We start from the raw sequence: 20,767 nt of genomic DNA, 5'->3' as shown, positions 1-20,767 counted from the left end.
CCCCGCATATATCTTCAAGACAATGGATGTGTCTTTCAAAGGTATATGTGGAAATAGCCGCTCGTAATCCCGTCGACTCATGACGGTCAGAGCTGATCCTGTATCTAGCTCCATTTTGACTGGGGACCCCGCTATCGTGAGGGTAACCCAAATGGTCTGGTAATCTTCTTTGGCAATTACATTATGTAATTTGAGACAGCTTAGTCTCTTGTTTCCGGAGTCGCTATCGCTCTTCTGGTCTTCGGAGCTACTGTCCGTCATCATTTGTACCTTTCTGTACTTTTCCTTATTGACCTTTTTACTGTCAGCGGATTTCTTTCCAGATCTGCATACACGTGCAATGTGTCCCATCTTTCCACATTGCCTGCATGCTTTGTCCTTGAACCAGCAGTCCTTCTGGTCATGGGTGGATCTGCCGCAGCGATAACATCTCTCGAAACCCCGTGTCATTTCATGGGTGCTGAAGTCCTGTGGCTTTTGCTGTATCTCTGCAGCTCCTCTTGCTGCTGCTTCGTATGATACAGCCACACTGAAAGCCTTGTCCAGTGTCAAATCTTTCTCAGAAAGTAGTCTTTTCTGTGTTCCTTCGCTTAGGAGACCGCAGACGAATTTGTCTCGTAGAGAATCTGCCAGTCCTGCCCCAAATTGGCAGTGCTTTGACAGCTTTCATAATTCGGTGAGGTAATCAGCGTTACTTTCATTCTTGTGCTGATTCCTCCTGAAGAATTTGAATCGTTCCGCTATCAGCAGCGGTGTTGGGTTTAAGTGCTCCTGTAAGGTATCAACAATCTCCTTAAAATTCTTGTCCATCGGTTTGGCTGGAGTGATCAAGTTTCATAACAGCCCGTATGTCCTTACGCCCATCAGATTTAGAAGTACCGATGCCTTTTTATCATCCGCTACTTCATTCGCCTTGCAATATACCTCCACTCTTTCCACATATGTGGTCCAATCTTCTATATCACTATCGAAAGCAGTAATATTGCCAGTCTTCGACATCTTGAAAATCTAAAATGGCGCTTCCCGCGCTTTTCTTTCTTCCCCGCCGAGTTAAGATGGCGCCTCCCATGTTTTCCCGCCGCTGCCGCTGCTGCCAACGCTGTTCTCCGCGGTTCCCGTTGCGACTTGCAGCTTTTCGCGGTATTTCTATATTTTTTATATATCGCTTCAATAGTTTCTCCGTTACTTGGAGAACCGTTCCCGTCGTGGAGCGGACCCTCTGGGACTTTCCCCTCCCTCTGCTCGGTCCGAACGCCGACCTGCTTTGCAGCACCGGCTGTGCCCTGAGTGCTCCACCCTCTCTCTCTCTCTTTGCTTCTGCTTCCCGACTCGCTGCCCAGCCCCGTTGCAGAGCCACCCGATCAAGCTCTAGCCCGCCGCAGCCCAGGAAGGATCAGTGCACTACCTGCCACCAGCCCGTTTAGCTGGGGAAACCACAGACTGGAGACCAAGCCTGGCCCTCGTTTTCGAGTTTCTTCGAGTTATTTTTTTTTTCTTGCTTCTGGCTTCGACCTTCGTCTGAGGAATCGATCCCCTTGAGGTGCTGCCGAATTGCAGGTAAGTTCGTTTCTAACTCGTCACCACTGTTAGATCCATGTGTTAATGGAGACACGGAATGCAGGAGTTGATTTAACAAGTGTTTACTGAACAAATTCTGGAGGTGAACTAACAACACAAGACGCTACACAGGCTTATATACCCGAGTGGTCACTACTGGTACTACAGTATACAAGGGCTTCAAAAACATAGTTCCTCTTAAAGGTACATACACTACAATTACCATTGCTCCTTATATCTCAATTCGCATTGCCCGTTATATCTCAATTCCCATTGCCCCTTATATCTCAATTCCCATTGCCCCTTATATCTTAATTCCCATTGCCCCATATATCTCAATTCCCATTGGCCCTCATATCTCAATTCCCATTGCCCCGTATATCTCAATTCCCATTGCCCCTTATATCTGAATTCCCATTGCCTCTCATATCTCAATTGCCATTGCTTCTTATACCTCAATTCCCATTGCCCCTTATATCTCAATTCCCATTGCCCCTTATATCTAAATTCCCATTGCCTCTTATATCTCAATTCCCATAGCTTCTTGTACCTCAATTCCCATTGCCCCTTATATCTCAATTCCCATTGCCCCTTATATCTGAATTCCCATTGCCCCTTATATCTCAATTCACATAGCTTCTTATACCTCAATTCCCATTGCCCCTTATATCGCAATCCCCATTGCACCTTATATCTCAATTCCCATTGCCCCTTATATCTCAATTCCCATTGCCCCTTATATCTCACTTCCCACTGCCCCTGATATCTGAATTCCCATTGCCCCTTATATCTCAGTTCCCATTGCCCCTTATATCTCAATTCCCATTGCTTCTTATACGTCAATTCCCATTGCCCCATATATCTCAATTCCCATTGCCCCTTATATCTCACTTCCCATTGCCCCTGATATCTGAATTCCCATTGCCCCTTATATCTCAGTTCCCATTGCTTCTTATACCTCAATTCCCATTGTCCCTTATATCTCAATTCCCATTGTCCCTTATACCTCAATTCCCATTGCCCCTTATATCTCAAATTGCATTGCCCCTTATATCTCAATCCCCATTGCCCCTTATATCTCAATTCCCATTGCCCCTTATATCTCAATACCTATTGCCTCTTATATCACAATTCCCATTGCTTCTTATACCTCAATTCCCATTGTCCCTTATATCTCAATTCCCATTGCCCCTTATATCTCAATTCTCATTGCCCCTTATATCTCAGTTCCCATTGCTTCTTATACCTCAATTCCCATTGCCCCTTATATCTCAATTCCGATTGCCCCTTATATCTCAATACCCATTGCCTCTTATATCATAATTGCCAATGCTTCTTATATCTCAATTCCCATTGCCCCTTATATCTCAATTCCCATTGCCCTTTATATCTCAATTCCCATGCCCTTTACATCTCAATTCCCATTGCCCCTTATATCTCAACTCCCATTTACCCTTATATCTCAATTCCCTTTGCTCCTTATATCTCAATTCCCATTGCCCCTTATATCTCAATTCCCATTGCCCCTTATATCTGAATTCCCATTGCCTCTCATATCTCAATTGCCATTGCTTCTTATAACTCAATTCCCATTGCCCCCTATATCTAAATTCCCATTGCCCCTTATATCTCAATTCCCATAGCTTCTTGTACATCAATTCCCATTGCCCCTTATATCTCAATTCACATTGCCCCTTCTATCTCAATTCCCATTGCCCCTTATATCTAAATTCCCATTGTCCCTTATATCTGAATTCCCATTGCCCCTTATATCTCAATTCACATAGCTTCTTATACCTCAAATCCCATTGCCCCTTATATCGCAATCCCCATTGCCCCTTATATCTCAATTCCCATTGCCCCTTATATCTCACTTCCCACTGCCCCTTATATCTCACTTCCCATTGCCCCATATATCTCAATTCCCATTGACCCTTATATCTCAATTCCCATTGCTTCTTATACATCAATTCCCATTGTCACTTATACCTCAATTCCCATTGTCCCTTATATCTCAATTCCCATTGCTTCTAATACCTCAATTCCCGTTGTCCCTTACATCTCAATTCCCATTGACCCTTATATCTCAATTCCCATTGCTCTTTATATCTCAATTCCCATCACCCCTTTTATCCCAATTCCCATTGCTCCTTATATCTCAATTCCCATTACCCCATATATCTCAATTCCCATTGCTCCTTATACCTCAATTCCCATTGCCCCTTATATCTCAATTCCCATTGCCCCTTATATTTCAATTTCCATTGCCCCATATATCTCAATTCCCATTGCCCCTTATATCTCAATTCCCATTATCCCTTATATCTCAATTCCCATTGCCCCTTATATCTCAATTCCCAATGCCCCTTATATCTCAATTCCCATTGCCCATATATCTCAATTCTCATTATCCCTTATAACTCAATTCCCATTGCTTCTTATACCTCAATTCCCATTGCCCCGTATATCTCAATTCCCATTGCCCCTTATATCTCAATTGTCATTAATTCTATTCTTCCCAACCTTGATTGGGTTCCCAATGCATCAATTTGAAGACCTTTGTCTTTACCTAAACACCCCTCCATGGACTGACTCTTCCCTACACCTGAAACTTGCTCTAACCCTACAGGCTGGCCCACTTCTCTGCTTTCCTGACATTGGCCTCTTTACATTTCCCTCTCTCTCTTCTCCGCCTTTGATCGCACACTCTGGACAGTCTCCCTAACCTCTGCCTTGCTACTTCTTACATGAAAAATGACCTCTTCACCTCCCTTGATTCTTCTTACTTTACTGCTTGGTGGCCACTATTGCTCTTGTGAAAGTTTTGGAACTTTATTATGTTAACGATGCTTTCAGAGACATGGACCATGTACTGCAGGCTCCTCAAAGCACTGGAGAGCTACCACCAACGCTGCCTCTGCAAGATCCTGCAAATCCATTGGCAGGATAGGAGCAACAACATCCGTGTTCTTGCTCAGGCCAACATCCCCAGCATCGAAGCTTTGACCACGCTCGATCAGCTCCGATGGACGGGTCACATTATCCGCATGCCCGATACGAGACTCCCAAAACAAGCGCTCTACTCGGAGCTCCAGCACGGCAAGAGAGCCCCAGGTGGGCAGAGGAAATGCTTCAAGGGCACCCTCAAAGCCTCCTTGAAAAAGTGTAACATCCCCACCGACACCTGGGAATCCCTGGCCCAAGACCGCACAAAGTGGAGGAGAAGCATCCAGGAAGGCGCCGAACACCTCGAGTCTCTTCGCCGGGAGCAAGCAGAAGCCAAGCGCAGGCAGCGCAAGGAGTGCACGTCAACCCAAGCACCCCACCCACCCGCCCCTTCAACCACCGTCTGCCCCACCTGTGACAGAGACTGTAGGTCCCGCATTGGACTAATCAGTCACCTGCAAACTCATTTTTAATGTGAAAGCAAGTCATCCTTGGTTCCGAGGGACTGCCTAAGAACTGCCTAAGAAGAAGAATAAATGAAAGTTATTATCGCTAAAAAGAGTTTACATTTACACAATATTTTATCAGTTCTCTTGGGACTTTCTAAAGAATGAATTACTTTGATGTGCTGTCACTGATGCAATACAGGCAAATGACCTACAAGCAGCATTGAGATGAATGAAGTTGGCCATTTTGGACTTCCTATTTTCTCTTCCTTTGCTACTCCCCTTCCTCACCCCCTCTCCCTTTCCCCCACTCCCTCAATCCCCTCTCTCCTTTTCCCTGCTCCTCTCTCCTCTTCCCCTATATCCTATACATGCCTCCAGCATTGCATTCCTTCCTCACCCTAGTCCATTCATCCGTGGTTTCTAATGTCACAACCTAAGGACTCTGAACCAACTCCTCACTCTTCACTCACTGTGTGCAACAGTACGGGAGATTGACTAGTTATTTAATCAATCACAATATGCCTTATTCAATCACCATAAATCAGTGGCCTTGATTAAACATTGTACGCAGCATGGCATAAAACAGCACATTTCCATGCAGGGTCTGCTGCATTAATTTGTCATACCTTTGTGTAACAATATTCATATTTAAATTATTAATTCAGCCAATTTTTTGTAGTTGATTGGATGGTGTAAAAATGTATTCCATGTCAACCAAATTTCAGTAATATATTAATTTGTTAGACAGCAGAGGGTAGTCAAGTGAACCAATCAAATCATTCAACCAAATACTTGAATCATTTTATCTGCCATTTCTTCTCAGTAGTTGAAAATTGTAATATCCAATATAGTTTTAAAAGTAACAAAAACATGAAAAACTTACATATTTCACAATTACTTGATTAAACATATTTATAGAGTTTTCTTTTGTTTAAGTAGCTTCATTAATGTTTTTCCTTGAATGTCTCAGTCTCTCTCAAAAACCTGAGCTTGAAGTTAATGGCCCAGTAATTCCAGTCCCAATGCGTGAGTACAGACGGGGTACTCACGCGTGGGCCCGTTGGAAGTGCCGGATTTCAGCATGCACAGCGCATGCGTGGAAAACCGGCATTTCCTCTCCTCTGAACCAAGGGGTTAAGAGGCGGGTCCCTTGCGACGTTGGAGGCAGCGCATACGCGTTGAACTTTGTTTTTTTTGACAGGTTTGTCCGTGCGCGAAGGCCTCCACTTTTTACGAATGTAAAAAGCAGACGTAAGGACTTAGTTTTATAAGGTAAGTGGTCTAATAATTAAAGTTAGAATTTTTTTTCCACAGGTGTATTATTTTTAAAGAATTTACAGTAAGGTAAGTGTATTTTTGGACCCGATTTCTTGAAAAGAATTATTTGGCAGAAATTTGAATAATTGTTTAAAATAGTTTTTTAAAGTTATTAATAGTTAATTTAATTATTGGAATTTTTTTTAACTTTTATTTAAAGTTTAAGTAGTGTTTTGGGCGCCCGGACTTTTCATGAGTTTGACAGGTCTTATGTCTAACTCGTGAATGGACTTTTGTAAACTCCCATTGGTTGCCCAGTGCTCACGTGATCCCAGCCGGCTCATCGCACTAAGTACGCCGCTGGATCACGCACGCACAGCGCGCCGGGAGCTGAACCGGGCCACAGACCGGAAATCCACGCAGGCCCAGTCTTCAAATGTCAGCGCGATATGTAAGTGTAGGTCGGGGGCTTGCACCCGCGGGAAGCCCCCGACCCGAATTTCTGGGCCAATGTTTTGTGCCACAGCTAACAATCTATTAGTTTCAGAGAGATGTTACAGTCTGTCTGTCTCACTCAATACTCTATAGCAGTCTCATAATATTGACTCTCTGTTACACATACACTCTGTTGCACGCACTGGACTACACAGAAGCAATGTTCATGTGGTCTTGCCACAGCTCATTTTACTATATATAAATATTGCTCCCACTGTGTTGCTCGTGACATGATTGGAGAGCCTTGAATTTACAGGGGCAGAATTTTCTGTGCCAGTAAACAACTGTTGGCATCTCAGAGCCAAAGAACCTTTGAGGCTATAGGAGGGTGTTGCCTGAGCAAAATTGGCAACTTGACACCAAACAGTGGAGCAGCGGGTAAGCTGGATGGCCCTACTGGAAGGACAGGGCCACCCAGGTAAACAATTTTCATCAGGCCCTCCCTTGTAATGCCTGAGTGACTGGAGCGCTGCTTAAGTGGTGCAGCCATATTATGAGGCCTGGGGCTTATTTATGCACATTCTAGGTATGAATGAGCCTTGTGCATAGTTTGTGTGCAGGTTTTGAGTATCGGGAGTGTTTTGGGTCCACATTGTTCAGTGACAAGCACATCCTGCATGTATTAGGTCTCTGGCCTCCATGCTGATTTATACTGGGCTGCAATGTCCTTAGGGTCTATGATATTTCAATGCCTCCCATCATATCATCCTCCCCATAGTGTCTGGCATTGTCTGCTGCCTGCACACTATTAAATAATAAAACAAAACATAGATATTTGTATTTCTTTTCTATCAGCCAAAACAGCTACCACAACAGTGCCAAGATAATTTTATAACACAATGGCCCAGAAATTCGTGTCGGGGGCTTCCCGCGGGTGCAAGCCCCCGACCTACACTTACATAGCGCGCCGACAGTTGAGGCCTGGGCCTGCGTGGATTTCCTGTCTGTGGCCCGTTCCAGCTCCCGGCGCGCTGTGCTTGCGTGACCCAGCAGCGTACTTAGTGCGATGCGTCGGCTGGGATCACGTGAGCACTGGGCAACCAATTGGAGGAGGCAAAAGTCCATTCATGAGTTTGACATAAGACCTGTCAAACTCATGAAAACTCCGGGCGCCCAAAACAGTACATAATCTTAAAATATTTTTTTTTTTAAATCACACTATTTAAATCAACTATAAATAACATTAAATAACCATTTTAAACAATAATTTAAATTTTTGAAAAAAATAATTTTGTAAAAAATCAGAGCTAAAAATACACTTACCTTACTGTAAAGTATTAAAAAATAACAAACCTGTGGAAAAAATGTTCTAATTTTAATTAATTGACCACTTACCTTTTAAAATGAAGTCCTTACGTCTGCTTTTTTAATGTGTAAAAAGCCTTCACACACGGGCAAACCTGTCAAAAAAAAGGAAGTTCAACGCGCACGCACTGCCTCATACGTCGCACGCGTTTCACCTCTTAACCCCTGCTTCCAGGGGACCGGAAGTGCCGTTTTCCTGTACATGCGAGAAACCGGCACTTCCATCGGGTCCACGTGTGGGTACCCCGTGCGTACTCACGCGTTGGGACCCGAATTACTGGGCCAATGATTTTATTCCTGAGCTTCCATGTCATCCAATGCATCAATGGCAGTGACATATTAATATACATTTTTACTGTAACATATTATTCAGTGGCTTAATAACTGTCTAGTGAGTTTTCCTATATTTAAACACAAAAGACATACACACATATGAAGACAAAGGACACGAAAAGACCAGCTTGTCCATCAACCCTTTCCCATGCTGAGATGGTGCAATTTATGGACACCATGGCCCCAATCTACCCTACCCCGCTCACCAGCCAGCCATGCAAAAAACCAGAGATGAAAAAGCCCTACACCAATTTAGGAAAAAAAATACACTGGGAAATTGCTTTCTGATCCCCAAAGGGGCTCAAACAAGTTCCAGGAGATCATAGTGACTGGGAGATACATTCTGCCAATACTCTGCCTACCTTTTATATGTAGTGATGTTGGCCAGAGTCAGGAACTCATTCAGCTCCCTTGTGAATATTTGCAGCTAACCCGCAGTTACTGCATGAGCTGGCAACTTGTTCCGTAGGTCAATGACTCTTTGAAAAGAAATACCTCCTGACATCTAACTGTAGTGTCCGAGTATAAATAATACACGGACTGCAGGAGAACAATAATAACAGGTATTTACTGAACAGAGGGTACTCTTTTTGTTCGTACCAAAAAAAACAAAAACAAAAACAAATTGACTGTAAACAAAAGTTCAACTAAAACTTAACAAATCATATTAAAATTTGGTTATCCGGGTTGATGATGCACTCCAGTCCCCGCGGCGCCCACCGGTCGCGGAAATACTCAAGCGCACCGGCGGACACCGCGTGCTCCATCTCCAGGGCCACCCGGGCGCGAACATGGCCGCGGAAGAGAGGCAGGCAATCCGGCTGGACGACCCCCTCGACCGCCCGCTGCCTGGACCAATTGATGGCTCTTTTAGCCAGGCCCAGGAGCAGGCCCACAAGGAGTTCCTCCAACCTGTCCGCTCCCCTCCGCACCGGGTGACCGTAGATCAAGAGCGTGGGACTGAAGTGCAACCAAAAATCGCGGAGCAGCCCCTTCAAGTAGTGAAAGAGGGGCTGCAACCTCTCACACTCCATATAAACGTGAAACACGGACTCCTCCAGGCCGCAAGAAATGCAGGCGGCCTGGGAGTCCGTGAACCTACTTAAAACCTTATTGCACGGGACCGCTCCGTGCAACACCCTCCAGGCCAAGTCCCCGATGGAACAAGGGAGGACTCCCGCGTAGAGAGCCCTCCACTGGGGACCTCCGCCACCACCAGTCGGCAAGACGCCACGCCAAGGCGTGTCCGGACGGTAGACGAAGATGGCAAAGTGGAGAGTGTGCAGGAGCAGCCCGTACAGGAAACCCCTCTGCGCGGAATGAAAAGGCACGGAGGGTATTTCCTCGAGACGGCTCAAGTTGTGAGGCACCGGTTCCCGAGGGGAGTTTCGGGGCCGGGCGCCGATGAGGAATTCCGTCCGAACGGGGGTAAGCTCGGACGGGATCGCCCCACATGTTTGAGCCGCCTCGATACACCTAGTGGAGTCGGGGCCCAGTGCCGCTTTCACCGATTCGATGGCTTCGACCGCGAGCCGGACGTTGGCCCAGGACAGGCGCCGCGCCAGCTCCTCCGGCGCCATCCAGCCCACTCCTCCGCCATCGAGCAGGTCCCCGACTCTGGTCACCTTGCCAGGCACAGCCCTGCCCTCCGTCAGCCACCCGAAACCGTGTTCGTGGAGGTGCAGATTCCTGAGCAGCGGCTCCCGAAGGAGAGCCGCCGCTCCTGATGGGGGAGAGCTCTGCCTGGAAGCGACGTAGTTCCAAACCCATAGTAGTTCCTGGTAGAAGACAGGCAGCTCCTGCAGGCCGGCACGCCTGCCGCCCACTTTCGCGAACAGGAGCTGCGTGTCATAATTGAGGCCGTGCAGCTGGCAGAAGAAAAACGTCGCCAGCGCACACCATCTCGGAGGATTCTCGACGTACAGGTATCTCTGCAGCGTCTGAAGGTTGGAAAGTCGCAGCCTGGGTGCGAAGGCACACCAGCGCCTGACCGCCCTCCCTAAGCGGGAGACACAGAACCGCGGCAGAGACCCAGTGCTTCCTTTTGTCCCAGAAGAAGTCGATGAGCTTCTTCTGCATCTTGGCGACAAACGCAGGGGGAGGGATCAAAGTGACCAACCGGTACCACAACATGGCGGCCACCAGCTGGTTTATGACCAGCGCTCGACCCCTGTCAGACAACACTCGGAGCAGTCCTGTCCAGCGTCCTAGGCGAGCGGTGACTTTGGCCTCCAGCTCTTGCCAGTTCGCCGGCCAGGCGTCCTAGGCAGGGCTAAGGTAGACTCCCAAATAGAGGAGGTGCGTGGTGCTCCAGGCGAAAGGCCTGAACTCCTCCAGCAGGGAGTCCACCCGCCACTGACCCACCAGCAGTCCGGAACATTTCTCCCAGTTGATCTTGGCGGAGGATGCGTCCGAGTAAATCTGCTGGCATTCCCGCATCCTCCGCAAGTCAGCGGGATCCGTGACCGTGAGGAGCACGTCAACGGCGTAAGCCGAGAGGACCACCTTCACGCCCGGCCCTTGCAGAGCCAGTCCCGTCAACCTCTTCCGCAAGAGGCGCAGGAATGGCTCCACGCAAACGGCGTATAACTGACCGGACATGGGGCATCCCTGACGCACCCCCCTCCCGAAGCGAAGGTGCGCCGTCAAGGACCCGTTAACTTTAATCAGACACTCCGCGGCGGCGTACAGAAGTCGGATCCGGGCGACGAAATGCGTCCCGAACCCGAATGCGCGCAGAGTCCTGAAGAGATACTTGTGATCCACCCTGTCGAACGCCTTCTCCTGATCCAGGGAAAGGAAGGCGACCGACAGACCAGCCCTCTGGGAGTGGTGGACCAGGTCCCGGATCAGATGGATGTTATCGTGGATGGTCCGGCCCGGGACCGTGTAGGACTGGTCGGGGTGGATCATGTGGGCCAGCACGGTGCCAAGGCGAGCAGACATGGCCCTGGCAAAGATTTTATAGTCCGTGCTGAGGAGGGAGACCGGGCGCCAGTTCTTAAGGAGGCGGAGATCACCCTTCTTAGGCAGCAGGACAATGACCGCCGTGCGCCAAGAGAGGGGCATCTCCCCGGTCGCCAAACTGTGCCCCAGGACCCGCGCATAGTCGCCCCCCAAGACGTCCCAGAACGCCCTGTGGAACTCCACGGTCAGCCCATCCAGCCCCGGGGACTTTCCCCTAGAGAGCTGGCGGAGGGCGCCGGTCAGCTCCGCCAGGCTTAGCGGAGCGTTCAATTTTTCGGCGCCCTCTGGGCTGACCTTCGGCAGGTCCTCCCACAAAATTCTGCACGCATCCTCGCTGGACGGATCCGGAGAGAACAGAGACCCGTAATAGGCGCGGGTCTCCGCGCTGATTCCCTCTGGTTCCAAGACCAGAGATCCGTCGTCGGCCAGCAGCCCCAAGAGCTGCTTATGGACCCCCCGTCTTTTTTCCAGCGAGTAGAAGAAGGGGGAGCCGCGATCCAGGTCCCGCAGGAGCTAGATCTGCGACCTCACGTACACGCCTCGGGACCCGAAGAGCTGCAGGTCCTTCAGCGCGCCCTTCTTCTCTTCGTACACCTTCCGCAGGGCCGGGTCCTCGACGACCTGACCGAGACGGGACTCCAGGTCGAGCACCTCCTTCTCCAACCGCCCGACCCGGGCCTCCCGCCTCTTGGTCGACCCCTTCGCGTACTCCTGACAGAAGAGACGGATGTGAGCCTTGCCCACATCCCACCATAGCCTCAAGGAGGGGAAGCCCCCCTGCTTCCTTCTCCAGTCGGCCCAGACCAGACGAAATGAATCCCGGAACCGCGCGTCCTCCAGCAGCAGGTTGTTAAAACGCCAGTACGCGGACCCCCCCCCCCGCGCGCGCAGCGGAGCGAGCTCCGCCCACACCAGGTGGTGGTCCATGCACGGCACCGGCCGCATGGAAGCCGCCGGAACGCAGGAGACGTACACCCGGGAAATGTAAAGGCGGTCAATTCTGGACCTTCCTCCCCCAGACCTCAAGCTAGTGAAGGCACTGGAGTCGGGGTGGAGATTTCGCCAGACGTCCACCAAGTCGAAGGACCCAACCAGGTCCCTCAACTTCTCCATCGCCGCCGGGCTTCGCGGGGGACCCGAACGGTCCCTCGCCTCGAGGGTGCAGTTAAAATCCCCCCCGAGGATGACGCACTCGCCCACGTCGACGGAGCCCAACAGAGCGGACACTTCTTCGAAGAAGCGCACTTGCTGCGCACCGGTCTGAGGGGCATACACGTTCACTAGATGGAGCGGCACGCCCCCCAGGCAAACAGTGACCTGGAGCGAGCGGCCCGGCACGTGCTCCTTGACCCCCAAGATCTCCGGCTGAAAATGCGGGGCCAGCAAGATAGCCACCCCGCTGGAATTGTTGGAGAGGTGACTCATGCTGACCCCTCCTTGCCACTCCAGGAGCCACGAGGCTTCGTCTCCCGGAACGGTGTGGGTTTCTTGCAGGAAGCACACCGCATACTTCCCGTCCCGAAGGACCGAGAAGTTATTGAATCTGCGGCGCGCCTCCCTGCTGCCGTTGATGTTGAGGCTGGCTATGGTTATCTTCATGCCAGAAGCATAGTGCAACCTCTACCTACAACTAACGGGGGGAGGAAGCGCAGCCGCTAGTCAGCCGCCACTTCCTCAGCAGCCCAGTGAGAAACGTTGCGAGCCGACACAGCTCGAGCGGGTTCATACCCTCGTCTGGACCCATGATCTTAACGGCGGCGCGGACGGATACGATGAGCAGCGCCAGCTCCGACCACCTGTCGAGGGCCAGCTGGACCTTATTGCGCCGGCCCAGGCACGTGGCCATAAAATCCCGGAGTTCCCTTACGGGAATGAGGAGAGACTCGGCAAGGGGCACGAGGTCGTCCACTGCCTTGTCGGCGCCGGAGTCCGAATCGTCCTCCGTGCCCATCACCGAGTCCCCATCCTCCTCCAGGGGGTCGTCACCAGCGGCTGACCCGTCCACCACGCAGTGTGCAGCGAACGGCTCGGCTGCACCAGCCAGCCCCGCCTCCGCCCAGATCCCACCCCCAGGATCAGCAGCAGAGGATTTCTCCCTGGGCTCCTCTAGGGGTGCTAGGCCAGAAGACGGCGGCGGTTCAGAGCTCCCCTCCGCCCCGGACGCCGGAACAACCGGAGAAACCGGGGAGAGAACAATTCCCAGCTCCTCCAATACATCCGGCACCAGAGACGCAGCCAGGGGGCCATCCTCCACCCCGCCACCAACCTCCGACCCAGCGCGTGGGGTGTTCTGAATTATACCCTCTACCAGGTCGAGCAGCCCCTGGGAGATGTCCGGGTCGCATTGGGCGAGCTCATTAGCCTCGAGCTCACCCGACCTAGACCCCAGGCCGCCCGACCCGGCGAGGGGTAACGGCACCGATAGAATGTCGATTTCAGTCTCCGCCGCGGGTTGTTCCGCGACCCCCCACACGGGCAGGGTCCCGTCCCCACCCCCGGGAGGCACGTGCTGGACAGACACATCTGCCTCAGCCTCCCGAGGGACAGGCGACCCCTGCCGATCGCTGGTGATGATGACAGCGGGGGGGGGGGGGCGCAGTACCCGCGGCGGGCGACGACTCCCCCTGCTCGGAGGGACCTTCCTCCTCCCCGTCCTCCTCCGCATCCAGGGGGTCGCGCCTTCCTTTTATCACGGAGGGAGCGAGGGAGACCTCCATGTCTGCAAAGGCCTCCTCCTCAACTCCCTCCGGCGGAGCAGGTTTGTCGGGTTCCTCAGGCCTGAGCCTGGCCGCAGGTATTGGCATTACCGCTGCGGCGGTTGCGGCCACAGGCTCGGGCACGAGGCCCCTCCCGCTCACATCTGCCCTGATCAACTCCGCGAGGAGCGTGGGTGTAAGGGGCTCAAGGGGCAAGGGCTCGCCATCCACGGGGGGACCCGCCCTAAGGTGCTTCTTTTTTCCCCGCGCCTTCTTTCCAGCCGGACACGCTCCCTCCCCCCCGCCGGAGGCCTTGGTGGCATCGGCCCCCGACGTCAACTGCGCATCAGACGTACTTGACGCGCGGGCAGACCCGGGGGGAGGAGCGGCGGCGGCGCCAGCCTCGGCCGCACGAGATGATCCGGCAGCCTTGGAGGCAGGGCAGTTCCTCCTGATGTGCCCCACCTCCTTGCAGGCGTGGCACCTCACACCGTCCGACGTCCAAAAGGCGCGGTAGGCGGTCCCCTCGTAGAGGACGACGAACGCCCCGTCAGTGTCCTCCTCCCGCGTCAGCTGGATGAACAGCTGGCGCCGGAAGGAGAAGACCTGGTGAAGGCTGGCCTCCCGGAAGCCGAGCGGGATGGGTGTGATCCCCGCCCTCACCTCCCCAAGTTGTCGCAAATGGGGAAGGAGGAGCTCACCAGGAACATAGGGCGGGACGTTGGAAATGATGATCCTCTGCGTGGTGGCCTTGAGAGGATCCACCGGCAGGAAGGTCCCGCCCACGGTGAGCCCCTTGGCGACAGCCAGGGACACCGCCCGCTCCGACCCCAGGAAGAACACAGCCTTCCCATACATTTTCGAGGCCGTGACGATGGCTGAGGGGCCGACAACCCCAGCCATGGCCTTAACGCAGGCCTCGATGGTCATAGTGGGGTGAGTGTAGCTCTTCACCCCAAGCTTTTTTGTTATTAATCGAAATGGTGACGGGGCAGCAGAAACAGCGGGAGCAGCTGTGGCTGTGGCTACCACTCCCGCATAGGTCCTGGCTGGCCCCGCCACCGGCGAAGACGCAGTCGCCATTCTGGGGTGCTTTTTTTAAGGGCTACACTCACCCCAAGTCACAGGCCTGAAGGTGTTAATGGCCTCGGTGTATATATTTTTTTGTCCTCTATTGAGCAGAGGGAGCTGATTAAAATGAGGACACACCTCTCCCTTTATTGATTTAAATTGGGAGAGGGGCCTTCTCCCCTCTGCTCAATAGGCAATTAATAAAAAAGATGAAACTAAGGTGCCTTAGAAAGACAGGCAGAGAGAGACAAAGAGAGAGAGGGGGGGTGGGAAGGAGGGAGGCCGCAAAAGGCAGTGTTGCCACTCAGGGTGGTGGGTGGGTGTTGGCAGGGTTGCACTCTCCGATGGAAAAAGTCTTTGGTGGTGGTGGTCTTCTGGCAGGGGGAGAAGACGTCTTCACCTGGCCTTGCTTCTTCTTTTCTCCCCCCACCTAAAATACAAAGTCTTGGGAAGAGTGCCCCAAATAACACCCACCTGTAGATGTTCCGGATGAAGTTTTCTTCCCTCCTTTCAAGCAGTTGGTTTCTCTCCCCTCTCTCCCTCTCCTGAAGTGGAGGCCAATTTGGGGAGGCAGTGATAGAAAAGGCCTCTCCCCTGGTTGATGTTGATGCAGGCCTCCTTTCTCCTTTTCCTCCTCTGTCCTCTCTCTCCAGGCACCTCAGTTGATGTAATGATGGTGGAGTTGGTGGTGGTGGTGGTGGTGGTCCAGCGTTCTCCTCCTCTTCCTGGTCAGGGGACCACCACTTTAGTCCACTCTCCTAGTCTGACTGCTCCTTCTCCTTCTGCTTGCAGCTGCACAGCCAGCAATGCTGTGAATGAGGTACAACAGAGGGTAACTTAAGACTGAAATACAGAAGCCTGCTATGGCTTTATATACAGGGGTGGTCACTGCCAGTACTGCAGTATAGAATCAGTTCTTCTCTTAAAGGTACATACACAACAATTCCTCCCCTTTTAGATAAACAGTACATAACATTCATTTAACAACTAAATAATAACTAATTACAATTACAATTTTCTCTGTACTATATACATCAACTGAAATAATCATTTATAAGTTCAGTCTTTGAGGAGGCTTCCTGATCCTGACTGGATAGCGCCTTTCTTGAGTATCCTGTTCTTGCGGCGGAGTTGATTCTGGTTCATTGTCATTGGTTGGTTCGTCAGCTTCCAATACCATTGCTTCGGAGGTAGACGCAATCTGTACTTCGGGTTGATTACCAGGTGCACCTGCTCGTGGTATGGGTTTGGCTTGTTCCTGTGACTCTAGAATCTGGTCAGCATGGCATCTCACGATGCTCTCTGCAACGTCCACTATGTACATTAGTGGTCCCTGCTGTGTGCATATCGTTCCTGGCTGCCATTTTTCTGTTCGGTAGTCGCGGGCCAAGACTGGTTGCCCTATCTTGAAGCTTCTGGTTGGCTTCTCATTTATGTGCTGGAATTGCTTATCCTCAACATCTCGTTTTATGTTTGGTTTGAGCAAATCCAGGTGACATCTTAGCCTTCGGTTGAAGAACATTATGGCTGGAGCTTGGTTGGTGACTGCATGTGTTGCATTCTGGTAAGCAAACAAGAAATTATCCACCTTGTGTTGTAGTGGTATGTCGTCATTATGCATTGCCTTTATTGCCTTTTTAAAGGTCTGAACAAACCTCTCAGCCAATCCATTTGTGGCTGGATGATATGGGGCAGATGTGTAATGCTTCACCCCATTATTCCTCAGAAACCTCCGGAAATCCTCTGACACAAACTGTGGCCCATTGTTGGAGCAAATCTGTTCTGGCAAGCCATTCGTGGCGAAGATGGTCCGTACGGCTGCAATAGGTTTCTCCGTGGTGGTGGAGGACATTTTGATGACCTCTGGCCATTTCGAATGGGCGTCCACAGCGATTAGGAACATTGAGTCCATAAATGGACCAGCAAAATCAATGTGTACCCGTTGCCATGGAGATGAGGGCCACTCCCATGGATGTAGCGGGGCCTGTGGTGGAGCGTTTTGGACCTTCTGGCATCCTGTGCATCTCTTGGTCATATCCTTGATTTCTTTATCGATTCCCGGCCACCACACAAATGCCCTGGCTAGACTCTTCACCAACCCGAGGAACGACCTCAGTTGTGACACATTTTCCGGTGCTGGAGCCTTGACTACAGCCTCAATCTTGTCCGGCGACTTATGCAACCCTTCCTCATCAATCATGTGGCCACAATACGAGATTTGTCTCCTGAAGAACTCGCATTTGGGGCGGTTGGCTCGTAGCCCATATACCTGTAATCTCGTGAGCACCTGCTCCAGGTTGGCAAGGTGTTCACTGTCATTTTCGCCCGTAACCAGGATGTCGTCCAAATAACACTGGGTCCCCGGGATCCCTTGCAGGACTTGTTCCATCACCCTCTGCCAAATAGCTGGGGCTGATGCTACCCTGAATACCAGTCGATTGTACTGGTAAAGGCCTTTGTGAGTGTTTATCGTGAGGTATTTCCTAGATGCTTTTTCCACCTCCATTTGTAGATACGCTTGGGCCAGATCAATATTTGTAAAGCGTTTCCCTCCAAATAGTGAGGCAAAAATATCTTCTATCAGTGGAAGTGGATATTGTACTGTGTGCAGGACTGGGTTCACAGTTACCTTGAGGTCCCCACAGATGCGAACCTTCTTCGGTTCCCCAGGCGTGCTGCTCAATGATTTCTTCATTACAGGAATGATGGGTGTGGCCCACTCGCTCCAGTCCACCTTGGACAGCACACCCGAACGCTCCAGACTCTCCAGCTCTGCTTCAACGGCTGGGCGGATCGCGTAAGGTACCGGTCTGGCCTTAAAAAATTTTGGATTTGCGTTATCTTCGATTTTTATCATTGCCGTTACTCCTTTTAGAGTCCCAAGTCCTTGTTGGAACACCTCTTTTGCGTCAGTTAGAATCTTTGACAGTCGTCCAGGTGTGACGTCATCATCCTTTTTATCAGTCACAGTTAGCGCCTGAATGGAATGCCAATCCAATTGTATTTTTTGGATCCATTCACGTCCCAATAATGGTGGTCCTCCATCTGGTAGTATATATAGATACTGTTTCTGTGTTTCCTTGCCATTGTATTTAACTGGCACCCTTATTTTTCCCCTGGGGTAGACCTTTTGCCCCGTGTATGTCTTCAATACAATGGACGTGTCCTTCAAGGGTATTTGTGGGAATAGCCGCTCATAGTCTCGTCGATTCATGACAGTTAGGGCTGATCCTGTGTCCAATTCCATCTTTACTGGGGACCCTGCTATCATGAGGGTGACCCAAATGGTTCGGTGATCCTCCTTTGCGATCACGTTGTGTAACTTTAGACAACTTAGTCTCCTGCTCCCGGAGTCCTTATCACTCTGCTGATCTTCTGAACTACTGTCTGTCAATTTCTTTACTTTCTTGTACTTTTCCTTAGTAGTTCTTGTAGTGTTGGGTTTCTTTCCCGACCTGCAGACTCTTGCTATGTGTCCCATTTTCCCACATTGCCTGCATACTTTGTCCTTAAACCAGCAGTCCTTCTGATCATGGGTTGTTCTGCCGCAGCGATAGCACTTTTCTGCTCCATACGCCATTTCGTTAGCACTGTATTCTTGTGGTTTCTGTTGTATTTCCACAGCTCCCCGTGCTGCTGCTTCGTAGGATACTGCCACGCTGAAAGCCTGTTCTAGCGTCAGGTCCTTTTCCAAAAGTAGTCGTTTCTGGGTTCCTTCACTCTGGAGCCCGCAGACAAACTGATCCCGTAAGGTGTCTGCCAGTCCTGCTCCGAACTGGCAGTGCTTCGATAACTTGCGTAGTTCCGTAAGATAGTCAGCATTGCTCTCATCTTTTTGCTGGTTTCTTTTATGGAACTTGAATCTTTCTGCTATCAGCAGCGGTGTAGGGTTTAGGTGTTCCTGTAAGATATTAACAATCTCTTCAAAACTTTTCTCCATTGGTTTAGCTGGGGTAATTAAATTCCGCAAAATGCCGTACATTCTCGCACCCATCAAATTTAATAATACCGACGCCTTCTTTCCATCGGCCACCTCATTTGCCTTGCAGTACACTTCAATTATTTCCACATACGTGGTCCAGTCTTCTACCTCGTTGTCGAAAGCAGTGATACTGCCACTTTTCGGCATCTTGGGTGATTTAAAATGGCGCCTCCTGCGCTTTTTCTTCACCAATGGAATAAAATGGTGCCTCCTGCACTTTTCCTTCTTCCCCTTGCTGCCACGCTGCTCCTAGCGTTCTGCAGGGTAATGGCGGTGACCTGCGGCTTCGGCGCGTCTCACTTTTCCTTCCCCTTGTTTTATTTTCGCTACGCTGCCCAGCTCTTGAGCACCGACCGCGCCCTGTGCGCTCCACCCTCTCTCTCTCTCTTTTCCTCCTGACAACGCTGCACGGCCCCTTTGCAGAGCCGCTCGATCGAGCTCGAGCCCGCCGCAGTCCGGAAGGGTCAGCGCACTACCTGCTACCAGCACGATTTGCTGGAACACCTTGATTGGGGAGCCAAGCCCAGCTCTCCACAGCCTCTCCTGCAACTCTCCGAACTCCGATGGATCCTTGGGCGGTTGCCCGCGGTCGACGCCTGTTGTTCTGACTTCGACCTCCAAAAGCTTCTTCTCAGGGAAAGATCCCCGTGAGGTGATGCAGTACTGCAGGTGAGTTTGAACCTGTTCGTCGCCGATGTAGTGTCCGAGTATATAAATAATACACGGACTGCAGGAGGACAATAATAACAGGTATTTACTGAACAGAGGGTACTCTTTTATTTGGACCCAAAAAAAACCAATTCGACTGTAAATAAACAAAAGTTCAACTAAAGCTTAACAAATCAAATTAAAATTTGGTTTTCCGTGTTGATGATGCACTCCAGTCCCCGCGGCGCCCACCGGTCGTGGAAATACTCAAGCGCACCGGCGGACACCGCGTGCTCCATCTCCAGGGCCACCCGGGCGCGAACATGGCCGCGGAAGAGATGCAGGCAATCCGGCTGGACGACCCCCTCGACCGCCCGCTGCCTGGACCAATTGATGGCTCTTTTAGCCAGGCCCAGGAGCAGGCCCACAAGGAGGTCCTCCAACCTGTCCGCTCCCCTCCGCACCGGGTGACCGTAGATCAAGAGCGTGGGACTGAAGTGCAACCAAAAATCGAGGAGCAGCCCCTTCAAGTAGTGAAAGAGGGGCTGCAACCTCTCACAATCCATATAAACGTGAAACACGGACTCCTCCAGGCCGCAAAAAATGCAGGCGGCCTGGGAGTCCGTGAACCTACTTAAAACCTTATTGCATGGGACCGCTCCATGCAACACCCTCCAGGCCAAGTCCCCGATGGAACAAGGGAGGACTCCCGCATAGAGAGCCCTCCATTGGGGACCTCCGCTACCGCCGGTCGGCAAAACGCCACGCCAAGGCGTGTCCGGACGGTAGACGAAGATGGCAAAGTGGAGAGTGTGCAGGAGCAGCCCGTACAGGAAACCCCTCCGCGCGGAATGAAAAGGCACGGAGGGTATTTCCTCGAGGCGGCTCAAGTTGTGAGGCGCCGGTTCCCGAGGGGAGTTTCGGGGCCGGGCGCCGATGAGGAATTCCGTCCGAACGGGGGTAAGCTCGGACGGGATCGCCCCACGTGCTTGAGCCGCCTCGATACACCTAGTGGAGTCGGGGCCCAGTGCCGCTTTTACCGATTCGATGGTTTCGACCGC

Source organism: Somniosus microcephalus, chromosome 6 (genome assembly GCF_052327205.1).
Source record: "Somniosus microcephalus isolate GS21.2 chromosome 6, FLI_Smic_1.0, whole genome shotgun sequence".
NCBI lineage: Eukaryota > Metazoa > Chordata > Chondrichthyes > Squaliformes > Somniosidae > Somniosus > Somniosus microcephalus.
This window is presented reverse-complemented; position numbering follows the sequence as displayed.